This window comes from Nothoprocta perdicaria, unplaced genomic scaffold, assembly GCF_003342845.1.
Source record: "Nothoprocta perdicaria isolate Ctin4 unplaced genomic scaffold, notPer1 scaffold_310, whole genome shotgun sequence".
Taxonomy (NCBI): Eukaryota; Metazoa; Chordata; class Aves; order Tinamiformes; family Tinamidae; genus Nothoprocta; species Nothoprocta perdicaria.
This window is the reverse complement of record NW_020455545.1, coordinates 435,764-450,105: the sequence shown is the minus strand read 5'-3', so window position 1 is coordinate 450,105 and position 14,342 is coordinate 435,764. Positions and strand designations below refer to the sequence as shown.

Genomic DNA, 14,342 nt, shown 5'->3' with positions numbered 1-14,342 from the left:
CCACACAAATGGCTATCCCGGGCTGGTAATGATAGGTTAAGAAGGTTTGGCTCCAAGCCTCCCCTTTCTTATCATTTTTGAAGTGCTCCTATCTTTATTCAGAACCAGAGACTCTGTTCAAATAAAGTTCAAGTTGACCTTGCACTAAAAATAATCTATTGCTCACCTCATTAAAAACTACTAAGCAATTTCCATAATGTGCAAGTGGAAGGTTTTTAAATGCTATTTGCCTTAGAAGGAATTCCTGAGTTTCCTTTTTGCTGTGTTGAACATAACCTTTCACATTATATTACTTTTACTTAATATTATTTCTTTCTTATTTGTAATGAGTTTACAAGTTTTTCCTTTCTCTTAGAAAGCATTTCCTCAATCAGAACTGAGATACTGTTTCCAAATCAAAATATATCTCAAAAGAGAAACATTACTTATTCGCTATATCATTTCTGAACAAATAGTCCCAGAGGTAATATCTAAAGATATTCCTGTTCCTTTTAACCTCTCTCCTCATTCAAAGCCACTCTCCAAGGTCACCAAAGGACCTGGCTTAATAACAACCTTACAAAAAGTCTGTTTCATATTGGATTAGTTTCCTAATGTGGACCAACAGATGAAAAATAGGAGAAAATAGTGGCAATGCCTGATGTTTTACTTTTTCTAAATAGCAGTCCCCCTGTCTAATTCTTTCCTGTTAGTGTTTAGAGATTCACCAGCTCTGAATATACCCCTCATCTTTAAGAAGAGGGGTATGTATATAATCTTTTTGAAATGTACATAAAGTACATCTTTTTTAATGTACATAATCTTTTTGAAATATGTCAATCCGTTATACCGAGAGAGTCCTTTGTTAGCCCTCATTTCGGAATAGTRTCTTCTGGATTTTAAAAATAATTGTGTAAAATTGCTTTGTACAGTAATTTAGTATTTTCAACAAGGAGATTATAACCTGTATTTGCATAAACCTTCTAATATCCAGCAGAGAGGAGATGAATGAAACTTTGTTAAAGGAACAGTATTCACACAATATTCTATCTTTCCTTTTCCAAGATTCCAATACAAAATCAAGGCTTCTTGCCACTTCCTACTTCTACAGTATTCCAAATTCTATAGTGTTACAGTATGGAATCAAAYGACAAATTTCAAATGGCTTCAAATGACAAATCACAATGATTTCTTACACGCTCAGAGCCCAAAAACCTAAAAATGATGTTTAATTAATAATAATAATTTAAAAAAAAAAAACAAAAAACTTCAGAGTTTTGGGARTCATTACTTGATTACCTGTTTATGGTTCAATTCACAGCTTAATGTTCTCTCACCAAGTGGAAAATTCTCTTCATTCGCCTTCAAACTTACCTTTTGAATCAGGAATCTGACAAATGACCCTGGAAACAGTTCTGTGATGTATCCTTCTTGAAGTGACTTGACTCCAGAGCCACTGGGAGTGAGACAGCAAGTTTGACTGCCTGTCATTYCCAGTCTGAGAGAAACAAAATAGGAGAAGACAGTCAGAATGGGGAGGGGAGTCCCATTTGAGACCTCCTCCTAAACTGTTAGTTCCTGACTTCACTGATAGCTTGWTTCTGAAAATACCACTTAGAAAAAAGCCCAAGTTCATTCCCAGTCAAACACAGTTTTGTCACTAAGCTTTTAGACCCTAAACCAGATCCCACTGAAGTCAGTGGCAAGATCTCCTCAAAAATCAATACAGTTTAGACTGAATGCAAGAGGAAAAAGRGAAACAAGCCAACAACAGGAAACTCGGGACAAATACTAAATTACATAGGTCAAGTTTCACACAGTGTAAAGTTTCACACATACCACAGTGGGCAGGACAGTTGTCTTCTTTCACCATTCTAAAATACTGAAAGTATACTTCCATATTAATAATCCCACATTTACRATTTCTACCAAACTGACCATTTATAAAATAGACATCAGTGAAGTTTTCCCAATTCTTAATATTAACAATAGTACTGCAGTACATAACAGTGTACATAGCAAAGAAAAGAAGATTCTGAAAGAGCAGAAGTTGTCCAATACTTCCCACGTAATTACATGTTCTACTGCTTCACATTTTAATGATCTAAAATCAAGCATCCTGCAACTTTTGCWTATCAGCACCAGGTACTGGTATACAACATGTCAAGCTAAACTCTCTTCTTGGAAAACTTCTGCCAGAATAGTTGGGCTACTTCTAGTTAATTTAGGTGAAACAGACACAGTCAGTCTGAATATCAAGGCAGTCTGGGACTCACTAACAGGTGATATCTTCCAGATTTCTATAACAGCCTTCTTATCATATCATTCAAACCTCTTTAAAGTATGCTCTCTATTAACTATTTCTAATTCTTTATCTCATAACTTTACACCTTGCTAAAATTAATCCTAATTTGCAAAATTTACCCATATCATTAGTTTCTCCGATTGGATTAATCTTTCTCCATTTATTTTTTGCCAGGTAATCAAATTAGCACCCAAACAGAAAAACAAACTTCCCAACACGGAATATTAGGGTCATTTCAGTGTCAAAACTCACAAATTAATCACAAAATTAAATTAATCACAAGACTAGTTTTTCCTCAATGCCTTACTCTAATTCCTGTATTTATTATAAACATGATGTATCCATAGAAAGATTAGGTTATTTATTTATTCAAAAATTTATCTTCTTTTCTCCTGCATTTAGTAAGTTTACAAGTTAGATGGTCACTCCAGGTACTTACTGAATTCTGTAGCTCTTTATAGGCCAGCAGTTCTGYGATTCCTCAGGTAAACTCGAGAGGATTGAGTGTTCACTAGGTCATATCATTCTCTCATACTAATGGGAGTTTTTCTTCAGTCCTTTTAAAAAAGATTCAACTAACCAAGCAGGATATTAACTGAGGAATTAAAAAAAAAAAAAAAAAGAAAAAAAAAAACATTATTTGTAATTAAGGAAGTAAAAAGTCGATAGTAAAAGCAAACAAATAATGATCTTCCGCCATTTTCTTTCCCCCCCAACTATTCCTCCATTTCATCATTGTCCTTATTCTGAATCTGTGGTAACTTCAGCATTGCAGTCAGAATTGGCAGGTTTTGCACAATGAATTTGCCATCTTGAGGCAATAAAAATACTCATATAGTAAGAAAAGACCCAGAACACACTAGCAGAAAATCCAGAAAAATCTCTGGTGAGTTTTGCTGTGGCATTTGTTGCTGGAGGTCAAGAGAAGCATTTGAACAAATATGGCTGACTAAAGGAGGCAGCTGAGGCAAGCGGACACAGTCCCTCACACTTCCCTGCCACGTGGTAGATAAAAGTAGAATATAAACACTAGAAGATAACCCACATGCTCACGCTGCTCCTATCAGCACAATGAGTTTCAAATCCTAAAATGGCACTGACCAAAAGCACCCAAGTCCTGATAAACCAGTAAATAGGCACTTTTATCTAGAAACGCCTCTCAGAGACCCACTTTCACTTCGTAATAAGGGACATTAACATATCTCATGCCTCGTCACAGAGAKCTTTCCCAGTAAACACTCTTAATGAGGTTTCCTGCCCCAACAGCCCATTGAAAACACATTTGGACCTTACAGCCTGCTCTCTAGCATAGCCTGCGCCCTCCTTTTCTACCCCCATGGCCCTCCTCAGGCGGGGAAGTGGCTTCCCGCTCTTTGCCGCCGCTTCCTTCCGCCCAGATCGACGCTCGCGCTCCGCCCGCCCGCCTTGAACACGGGTCTGCGGGCGCGAAGCCGCCGCGCCGCTGCCCCACACGCGAGCGGGAACCGAGAGACAACGTGGCCCGGCACACTCCCCCACACAGAAACGCCAACTGAAATGCCCCCAGCGGGTCTCCGCGCAAACCCTTATAGCAGCTCGGCGAGCGCCCCGCCCCAACGGCCGCGGCCCCGCCCCAACGGCCGCGGCCCCGCCCCAACGGCTTCCCGCCCGCGCGCCTCCCACAGGCGCCTCGCTGGGCGGGAAGCGGGCGACTTCGCTCTGGGTAAGTTTTCTGACAGAAAAGTTGCGTGGGGAGCTTCCCAAAGCGGCTCTTCCGTCAAGAACTCGTTTGTTTTGTTAAAACATACAATAAATAAATCTTGTTGTGCAGTTTGTTTGCAAACAGCACCTGCCGAGGAGCTGTTTCCTACACAGGCTGTAAGGAGAGGTGCCACAACACTACTGCTGCTCCCGGGATGTGGAAGATGAAATTCCAACACATAAATTCTGCTATTGCCAAACGTTCCTGACAAATTCTTCTAACATTTGTGCGACCTGTATGTACAAATGTGTATAAAGCCTTGTGTTCTCTGTCAATCTTTATGCATCACTCCGATATATAAGCTATCTTGTCAAGTGGTGACATTCCTGTTTTTTTACAAACTGTCACAATTTTTTCTACTTTACGAGATTTAGTAAATCAAGTTTGGACTCAAACGAGATGAACAGTGGCTATATCTGTGGACACAGGCTCATTCCCTGATGATCCAGGAGAGGAATTTGGCTAATACACATCGTAGTTTCATGCCTCTCATGAACCCTGTTTCTCACTCTCATAGAAGTCAAGTCAAAGTGGAGTTCAGCCCCAGATGGATTGAAGGCATGGACAGAATGTGTGACCAGACCAGGACCTGAAACATGCCTGTAAGTTCACCCATACAGATACAATCATTGTTTGCTTAAATAACTTAGATTATACTAGGCCAGGAACATACTTTATGTTCATATAGGTGGCAGGTATGTAAAGTGTGGCTCATGCATTGCAAAAACCGAGTCTAATTTAGTAGTCCTACCACAAATTATTTTTGGCACAGAGGGYAGCCTCTTCATGGGGACGCTGTCCATGATATCTTGTTCAGCATACTGAGATTTTGAAAACATATCAGTTTACACATACATTAGAGGTATTTTTATATCCACTTACCTTGTTTCTCTTTTTACAATTATCTACTAAAAGAGTATATAAAAGAGCTTCAGGCAGAAATGTGGAATCTATTTTCTGTGTACAACTAAATAAATCTGATAAAGATGCATAAATATATTAAGGAAAAAGGCCCCAATCTGCACACATGCCTAAATTTAGTAGTATTATTTACTTGTTTATAGTCACAGCAAAGACATAGGAAGCACAAAACAAGGAATATGATGCAAAATCACTGTGACTATATATGGCAAGGAACACTAGAACACAGAACAAAATCTGATCTAAGAAGTAGGAAACATATCCATGTCATGAACGAATCACCTGACATCTTCTTTATATAAATTATGCAGGAAAGCATAATGATGAAAATTTCTCGGGACTTGACAACTCTACTGACTGCTTAATCATGAAAAATTCTCACTGAGCATGCAAAAAAGTCATATCAAACAAGTATCTATTTCACAGGCAAGCTAATTTGGTGTAGTGGTTAGAATTATAAATAATGAACAACAGCTTTTCATTTTATTAACCATTCACATCTAATGGTCTTTAAATGTCTTAATAGAACCATCAAGCAGAAAAAACGTAGTGAATTGCTAATAAATCACTGTTCTCTAAGTGTTCCTAAATCACTGTTAAGGATAGCATATATACATATATATATATGTGTGTGTGTGTATATATATATATGTATAAAAGAAAGAAATACACTAGGGACAAGATAAATTTAATCTCTTACATTGTTAATAAATCCATTATTAAAAAAAAAAAACACRGATGGAAACAGCTAATGACTTCCGAAGAACTATTGCTACTTTAAGTGTTACCTAAAATGCCACAAGAAATTCAGATTTAGAATAAATCAAATACATAATGCTTTAATGTGGAAAAACTACAGATCTATTTAGGGATTTCACTCTAGAGTGCTAAGAATAAGGGCATATAGAACAGCATGAACAAACTGCTATAAGGTAGCATTTGTAGAGCAATACCCTACACAGACAGGCTATTGCACTACTATATAGAAGTTCCAGAATGAGGCCACTTCTGTTTGTTTCTGTAACTGACCACAGAAACCCATTCTTAGATACATAGAACGGATTTTTTTTTCTTTGTCACATGTGATTTTCTGGACTTCTGTTTGATTGGTTATATGGTTTAGGCATTGAGCTTTGCAACACTGATAGGATGAGTTTATAGGAGATATATATTTAAGTATGCAACAATATTTTTGTGACTTTTAATTCCTCAGCTTTTTCAGTAGTAAAATATGAAACAAGATGTAGTGTAATGGTGCTGGCAWGGTCTGTTGCAGTATGCAATTTCTATTTGGTTCATTAATTCCCTTATATTCTTCAAGGTAGATGTAAAATTTACCCCTCAATATCCTAAGTTCCACATAAGCACAAAATTATGGTTCTACTGACATTGCTGTAAATGTTTCTTATTAGCGTAGCAGACARAATTTAAATATTCTGTTACTAACACATCACAGAGACTTATCATATTAATAATTTCTAATAATCACCCTGCATTCTGACAGGCAGGCTTTCTAATAAAAATCAAACTATTGCATAGATGAAACTATTGCATTTGTAAAGCTGAGAGAGATCAATTAAGTAAAAAAGGACAGAGCATATACATGACGAGGAATAGGGTAGGTAGTACCAAATGAACATTAYCTTTCAAATCCAAAAACAGCAACAAGGAAACTGGAAGGCTAACATGTTTGGGGCTTGTTTTTCCCTCTTATCTACATGTATTTCTATGAATAATACAGAAGTCATTTAGTGCTGAAAAATACAGCTGCATCCTAATTATCACTTATGCATTTTTCCTGCTGTTTGGTTATATGGGATCCCCAAGGAGTCCCATTTCTATCAAGGATTTGGTATCCGTCCTCTTAAAGATATGCTGAGGACTCTAAAAGTCAAGTACCTACTTGAATGATAGGGAAAGTCCATCCTCTCCAGTTTCCTTTTGATCTCCCTCTTCTTACATCACCTTATATCTTAAAGGTGGCCACACATTCCAGACCTTAGGACCTTTAAAATAAGATTATGTTCAATAGGTGCCATGCTTTACTAGTTCATATTCTGCCCCTGGGGAAGCTCTACAACACTCTGCAAGAGACTTCTTTATGACAGATTAATATTTTGCTCCAGCAGAATTTTATCTGTGGCTTGTATCCTGAGTTTTGATGAACTTTTTAGATATTCAACACTGCAATGGCATTTTAAGTTGAGAACAATTTAGTGACTTTCGTGATATAGCAAGATCTCCTTTTGTATTGGGGACACAAGAGTTCCATAGCAAAGTGCTGGAATTTAAATAGCATTCTGCAAATTATACTATTCTTTCCTAATTCCTTTCTGACTCTTGTCCATCTACAAAGAGCAGTATATGACAGTGCTCAAGTCAACTCCTTTCGCACCTGATACCTCTCCCYGCAGCATTGTATCCTGTTTTACCTGCAGCTTGCACAAAGGACACTGGAGGTCACTCTAGCATTGCTAAAGTAGCAATTTGCTCTTAAAAACACACATGAATGTGTGCACACACACTAATGTGTGTGTGTATATACATGCGTGTGTATAAAAAGTACACACACACATATATAAATTCAAAACAAACTCCTAAATTCAAAATAAAATAAAAGTTAGCCATCGCAAATTGTCAGGCATAAGAGATACAGAGATTCCATGTATTAGTGGGCAAGACTGGCAAAAAAAAATGACTAGGTAAGCAAAAGAATATTAAAATTTCAAAATGTAATCACATTGTGATGGACTTTCCTCTTACCTTGTATCCCAAATTACTACCCACACTCCCTGAATTCAAAATCTTAATCATCAACTTGCAAAATATGAAAAAATATATAATGTGTTTTATATATATATATATAAATTATGCTATTGAGGTTTAAATACTTAACTGATGTGATTCCATATGTACTCCACATGAATGCTTTTTCATGTTCTTAGCTCAGTGAGTTGATTTAACAAGTAACCTCTAATTCCAGTATAACAGAGCGTTCATATACTTTACTTCAAGGTTCAAGGTGGCATCTGTGCACATGTAAAGTATTTAAATGAATATTTTTAAATATGAAATTACTTTTGCTCAGTATGAGTAATTGGTTATACTGAATCACCACATTCAAAATGGGATACCAAGAAACATAGGAAGATCAGGTGTCTCTTTTTACTTCTGATTTGTGTAATTACAAAGTTATTTAAATTAGTTTCATCTATTTCATCAGACTAGCTGTTTAGTTTTATTTTCATTTTGCCCATTTCATGGAATTTATGACTGCACTTATAAATTTCTCTACAAATTGCAAACTCTACAGCCTCATAGAAATAGAAGCATCTGAAAAGCTAAAGCACGGCCTTAAGGACACAGTGTCAGTATTCACTGTGTCCCTAACTCTTCAATCTTAGTAGACTGCTACCAGTTGAATCACTGACTTCTAGTGAGGCCTCTCCATCAGTCAAAAGGAATACCTGATACCAAACAGGAAAGGCATGGGAACTAAGCAGCTTTTTGCATGTCTATTTACACCAAAAGAGGTTTTGTTTTCTTCAAAGGACTGCTAAGCGCAGTGAAAACATCACAGCAAAATATTGCTGTTAAGGAGTTTGTTACTTTAAACTGATGGTAACATCCTTTTATCATCTTGGGACACATGTGCACTTGAAGATATCTCTTTTCAAGTCTGTGTTCCTTACTTCAGTTTTTGGCAAAAGCCTCTGGGCAAGGACTGCTTAGACTCCAGGGTTTCACCTTCCAAAGAGGTCAAGTATTTCCTTAAGCTCCAGACCCAAACCCTCAGGCCTCACCAGCTTAGAAACACATTGGTCTTACCTCTAGCATATAGATATAGCATACCCACCTATGGAACAGGACATTTACTCCATTGGGCACACAGCATTTTCCTGACGGATGATCAGCAAGCAGCCTGTGCGTCTATGTGCCAGGCTACATCACCACCACCACCAAAATGGATGGAGAGAGCAGCTGCCCTTACTCAGTGCTGAGGCATTCCCATTGAGACTGAGACTAGTTTGAGTTCCCCAGAGGTATTCAGCCTAAATTTCTRTAGCGATCCCTCTCTCCCATGTAAGTCCATCATTTTATTAGTGGGACCACATTGTGATTTATCTTTGCTGCATTTTATTGGGGCTTGCTGCATTTTGCATAATATCAGAATAAAAGTTTCTCTCCAGAGTAATTTTCAGTAAATTTAAAACATGTGTTGGCACAGAGATCAAATAAAAGCTCTGAAACGCGTTTCTGTAATTTAGTATTTATGCCAAATAACTTCATTCTAGAGACAAAGAAAATGTCTGGGGCAATTATTACGACAGAAGTCAAATACCATGASAGCTTTGGTGATGGGAATTTTTGTATAACACAGATTTTAGCAATAYCATTCAAGATGCTTTTGCTTGCTATTGAGACCATGTAAAAATAGTAATATATCCATTTCTGATCTCTTGAATATTTTATTTACACAGCTCGAAATCTCTCTGTACATGACTAATAATTTCCATGTTTTCTCAGCTTCCAAAAGCATAATTCTAAAATGTATTTATATCTATACACATTGGATAACCAAAATTTTAAACTGAAGAGCATATTTAATATTTCAGTCAAGAAAAGGAGTACTTAGAAAAAGCTGTAAAAGCTATGACAAAAGGGAAGAAATTAGGGTAAAATTCCTAGCTTAAACAGATCAGGGGRAAAAAAAAGTGAAAAGAATCAAGATGCACATAGAGTCAAATTAGTTAATTGCACCTGATTCAAAAATAGTAATTGACATCTAGTAGCCACGTGGTGCACGCAAGAATTTGAAGAACAAAATTAACAAAAATCAGCAAAGGGTGTCACACCACTGCAAAAACGAGCACAGTGCCCCCACAGACTCTCAGCGCCAGGGGTCGCACCGAGCCCGGTAAAGGGCGGTAAAGGTGCGGGGCACGCTTCACTTACGGGCAGGCTCGGGCTGCGGGCGTCTCCCGGGCGCGCGGGGCGGCCCCAGAACCGGCCCCGCGGGGCGGCCCGGGCAGCAGCCACCGCTACCGCCGGCGACGGCGCGAACACCCGCCGCGCGCGCGGGAACGGCGGGGGAGCGGCGCCTCCCATTGGGCAGCGGCGCGGCGGAGGCGGGCTCCGGAGCGTCAGCGGCGCCCAATAAGGAGCGCGGCGCGAGTGCTTGCTCACAGCAGCAGCGATGGCCGAGTGGTTAAGGCGTTGGACTTGAAATCCAATGGGGTCTCCCCGCGCAGGTTCGAACCCTGCTCGCTGCGGCCCACCGGGGGTGTCGTTTTTCCTGCCATCTGAGATACAAATTTTCATCTTCCTTTCTTCTCACACTGCTGGATGTTACTTTGCAGAAGGTGAATTCCCTAGCATTTATCCTATTGCAGCTCAGTCACTGCATGTTATACACTACTTCCCTACTTTTGTTGTGTTAGTACTACTAATTTTTAAAGTGTAAAGTACTACTGGAGTAAAAACAGGTCCCCAGGATCAATTTTCAGCTTTACATTTTGAAYGCCCATGAAAAACATTCCTTGGTCTCACCACAGCTTATTATTCAGCAACCAACGCCTTGGTTGCTGAAATCACCATCCCAACACAAAGCTCACGGCACCCATGCAGCGGCATGCAGCTCTGTCCAAAGGGCTCATGTCCTGCCCTCAGCCGTAGCTCATAGCAGGTGCAAAATAAGCAAACTCTTGCCTGCAGCACCCTTCTCTACATCCAATGTACTTACTGCATTGAACCTTGCCTTGTGTGAAGAAAGCTGCGAGGTCCCTGATCAACTTCTCCTGACACTTAGGGCTCTTTGCACAGATATGGAGTCTGGTTGGTGCATTGTGCACACGCAGGCACAGTCTGGCAATGAGGACTAAAGCCACAGAAAGCTCTATGCAACTAGTAACCAGAAAAGACACGGGCACAGGACTCTCCCACAAGCTTGCAAACCCTGATATGAAGAGGCCAAAAATAAGAACTTCCACAGAAGCCAAAATACAGAGGCCAGTGTAGAAATAGCTACTTTTGACTTTTATTTCTCTAAAAAGGACAAGTACACATGCAGACCGATCGTTAGCTTATAAAGCAGGTGCAATAGTAATGTAGCACGGCCCCTCTGCAGGGGCTGGAAGCGTTTCTGCACAGCCAGGCTCCCCGTGGCCTGTCCCAGGAGGAGGCCTCAGACGGGGAGCCGGCGACTGGCGCAATGGGGCCCTTTCCCAGCCAGAAAAATGCCTTCCGCTCATGGCACGTTGCAAGTGCGAGATCCTTTCTCAGAATGCATGAAAATACATAAATAGACAAACAAACCAAAGTTTAAGCTGGCAGCAGGTCAAACGTTTTGACCTGCTCCCAATCCCAAACAGTTCAGGTTTGGCAGCTTGCGTTTTTGCCAGGCCTCCTGCGAAAATATTGAAGGTTGTATCTCAACTCAGTTTCACTTAGAATTGAGGTTGGAATAGACTTCATGACTAACAGAAATCAGCTTTGCWTTAGAAACTCTGCTTTTTAATTTCAGCACCCTTATATCCCTTAATCATGCTGCACCTCCCCCGTGCAGCACAGTGCAAATGGTGTGGTTAGAGCAGRCAGACACAGCAGTAACTCTCCAAGACGCCAGGCTCTTCAGCGACTGTGCACATTTCCAGTAACAATTTATRTGTATATGTATATATACACACATATAAACTTATTTTTCACACGTAAGAGTTGCCTTTGTTTAGCCACTTAGGAATATAAACTKTTGTTGTTGTTGTTATATAACTTTAAAATTCCTGCACTGTAATCTGGAACAGATGAGAACATTTTGCATAATACAGTGCTTTTGATACCACTCCAAATTAAAAARAAATTTTGAAAGAGCAAGAATACAAAACACCATGGACAAGCTTTGTGCTCAGCCCTTCTCCACCACATCACTGAAAAAGGTCACCTTTTTTTTTTTTAAGAGCTGACTACTTTAAGTGTCTTATTTCCATATACATGTGTCATTGCTTTGATAAATCAGAAGACAAAGCACCAAAATGATAAATATTTATTACGAAGTTCTCCTCTTCAAAACATCCTTTCCACTGAGAATTTGCTGGGGATGGAAACTTCAAACCACCAACAGCAAAACACATACTTGTTTTAAATTTCACATAACAAAAGAAAAAAAAAATAGACTTTCAGAACGGCTGCAAAAATATATGCATTTCATAAAACTTTYTTTTTGCCTTGAAACTGATTTTCCTTTAAACTTGCAGCTGAAGCAAAAGAGCAGCAGTGAACACCCAAGTTACTTCCCACCCTCCCACTTGGACAAGATTTATGAAAATGTTCCCATGGCGGCACTGCACAAGAAGACCCATACGGTTTTAACTTCAGTTGGGTTTTTTGGTGGCTTTTTTAATTATCAAAGCAAGCGTGGCCTGCCCCGTGGCCCAACCAAGCTGTCCATGCGGTACCAGCACTGCAGCTCTGCCTGGGCTCACCCCTCTCCCCCGCCTTTTGCAGCAAAGGGTAACGCGCTGCCCATCGCCTTTCCTGTGGAAAGCAGGAGCAAGGCGGTCGGGAGCAGGAAACATGGCTCTGTAAGGACACATGGGCAAGAGCAAGCCTGCCGCTGCACTGAGCTGCCTGCCTTGGGTGCCCAGGGTGCCGCGTGCCTCCCAGGTACGGGATGTACGGTGTGATGTACGGGCAAAGCTGAGGCGTGTCACTGCCCAGCCCCTCCATTGTGCGCCACAGCAGTGACTCGGGCAGCAGCCTTTCAGAGATGAGGGGAGAAAATCAGATGAGGAAGCTGAGCTTCATTGAAGTGGGAGAGACATGAGAGCAAAGGCAAAACAGGCCCACGTGCACAGGGCTGCATCATGCGCAGGCACTGATAACAGCAGGACAGGCACGTACGTAGAGCCAAGGCAGTGAAACGCAGCCTAGGGGAGCTGGAAAGCATCGCTCTGCACGGCAGCGGCGCAGGCTGCTGCCCACRGAGCTGCTTTAGCTTTTGCTGTGTAATTTCACCAGCTTCATAACAGCTTCGCTCCTTGCCTTCCCAGCAGTCATCTCTCATTTCAAGATAGCAAAGCAGAAGGTAGCAGTGTTTGTGCTCCGGAAATTAAAGCTGCTCAGTATCTATTCCAGTCATCAGGACACTTGCTTCTATCCTAGAACAGATAAGAGATGCCTTTTTTTTTCCCTTAAAAACAAAGCAAGCAGCCAGGATACAATCTTGTCTGTCATTCAGCATTACTCAGACTAGGACTTTAATAATTATTTGTATTCATCATTGACATTTTAACTGTGGGGACCTAAAAGTTTGGGAAGACCTAGAATATTCTGAAACTTAAATTTTTAGCTTTTACCTAAGATAAAGAATGAGTGCAATAATTAATATTAGAGCACTGTTAAACTTTATGGAATGCAAGAACASCCACAACTGTTTGGTTTCACTGTGTGCTGCTGGCAAAGCGGGTACCTAATTTCCAGATATCACAAAACCAGCCAATACAGTTTCAAAGGCCTAGAATRAAGTCTCAGCCATTGTGTCCTGATCTCTGTATTTTATCACCCTCATCACCACCTTTCTTGCTCCCCACATCTGCTATCTCATGCCTTTCAGATGAAATCTCATTAGCCCTCACAAGCCCCCAAGGATCAGGTTTAATCTGCACCTTTAACCACACCCGGGAGGGGCCACTGGCTCACTTCTCAGAGCTGCTTATTTTCATGACAAACTAAGTCCTTCAWGCTATTCTAAATGCTCTAGAGCTATTCTGTAACGCATAGGGCTGCTTAGGGCTCATATTTATCCCCATCTGAGAAACACTGAAAAGTAGACCTTTTCAAGCTGAATACATATGTAGGTATCTATGTATGTAACTATGCATATGGGTGGATATATGCACATAATAGAAGAAAAATAAACAGAAGTATTAAATAGAAGAAATATCTACATTAGTGTACTAGAGAACCAACTAATAGCACTGAATCTGATCCCTCCATTTTGTTTCCCTACCGAGGRGACAAGTAAGGAGGACTTGGCAGGGTCTGTGGTGGGTAAAGGTTTCCATTTCCAATAAGTGAGAAGAGCTCATTTCTGCACATATGCTGTTTTATTTGTTTTGACAAAGACCTGCTACTCAAAAAAGTATAACTGACACAGCTTACAAAGGAAATACAAAATAAATAAATACAACATGAATGTGAGTTGTACAAAATATAAGTGTTTCATGTTAGACTCGTACACATTAACACTGACCAGACCCACTTCTTCATTCCCCACCACACACAAGCTGATGAGACAAGCTRTGGAGCCACAGCAGTAGGCTGCTGCTCTTAAGCGCCAGGCCCATGTTGGCACACATACAAGAGGCATCCAGATGGGTGGGAAGAAAGCTGCTAACCCAA

General features: G+C 40.2%; 1 non-coding gene across 1 annotated transcript; it reads left to right on the top strand.

The window, feature by feature from the left end:
- The first annotated feature begins 10,137 nt into the window (after nt 1–10,137).
- Nucleotides 10,138–10,219, top strand: TRNAS-UGA. Its single transcript has one exon. It is a non-coding gene; the product is annotated as a tRNA-Ser (tRNA).
- Nucleotides 10,220–14,342: the final 4,123 nt, after the last annotated feature.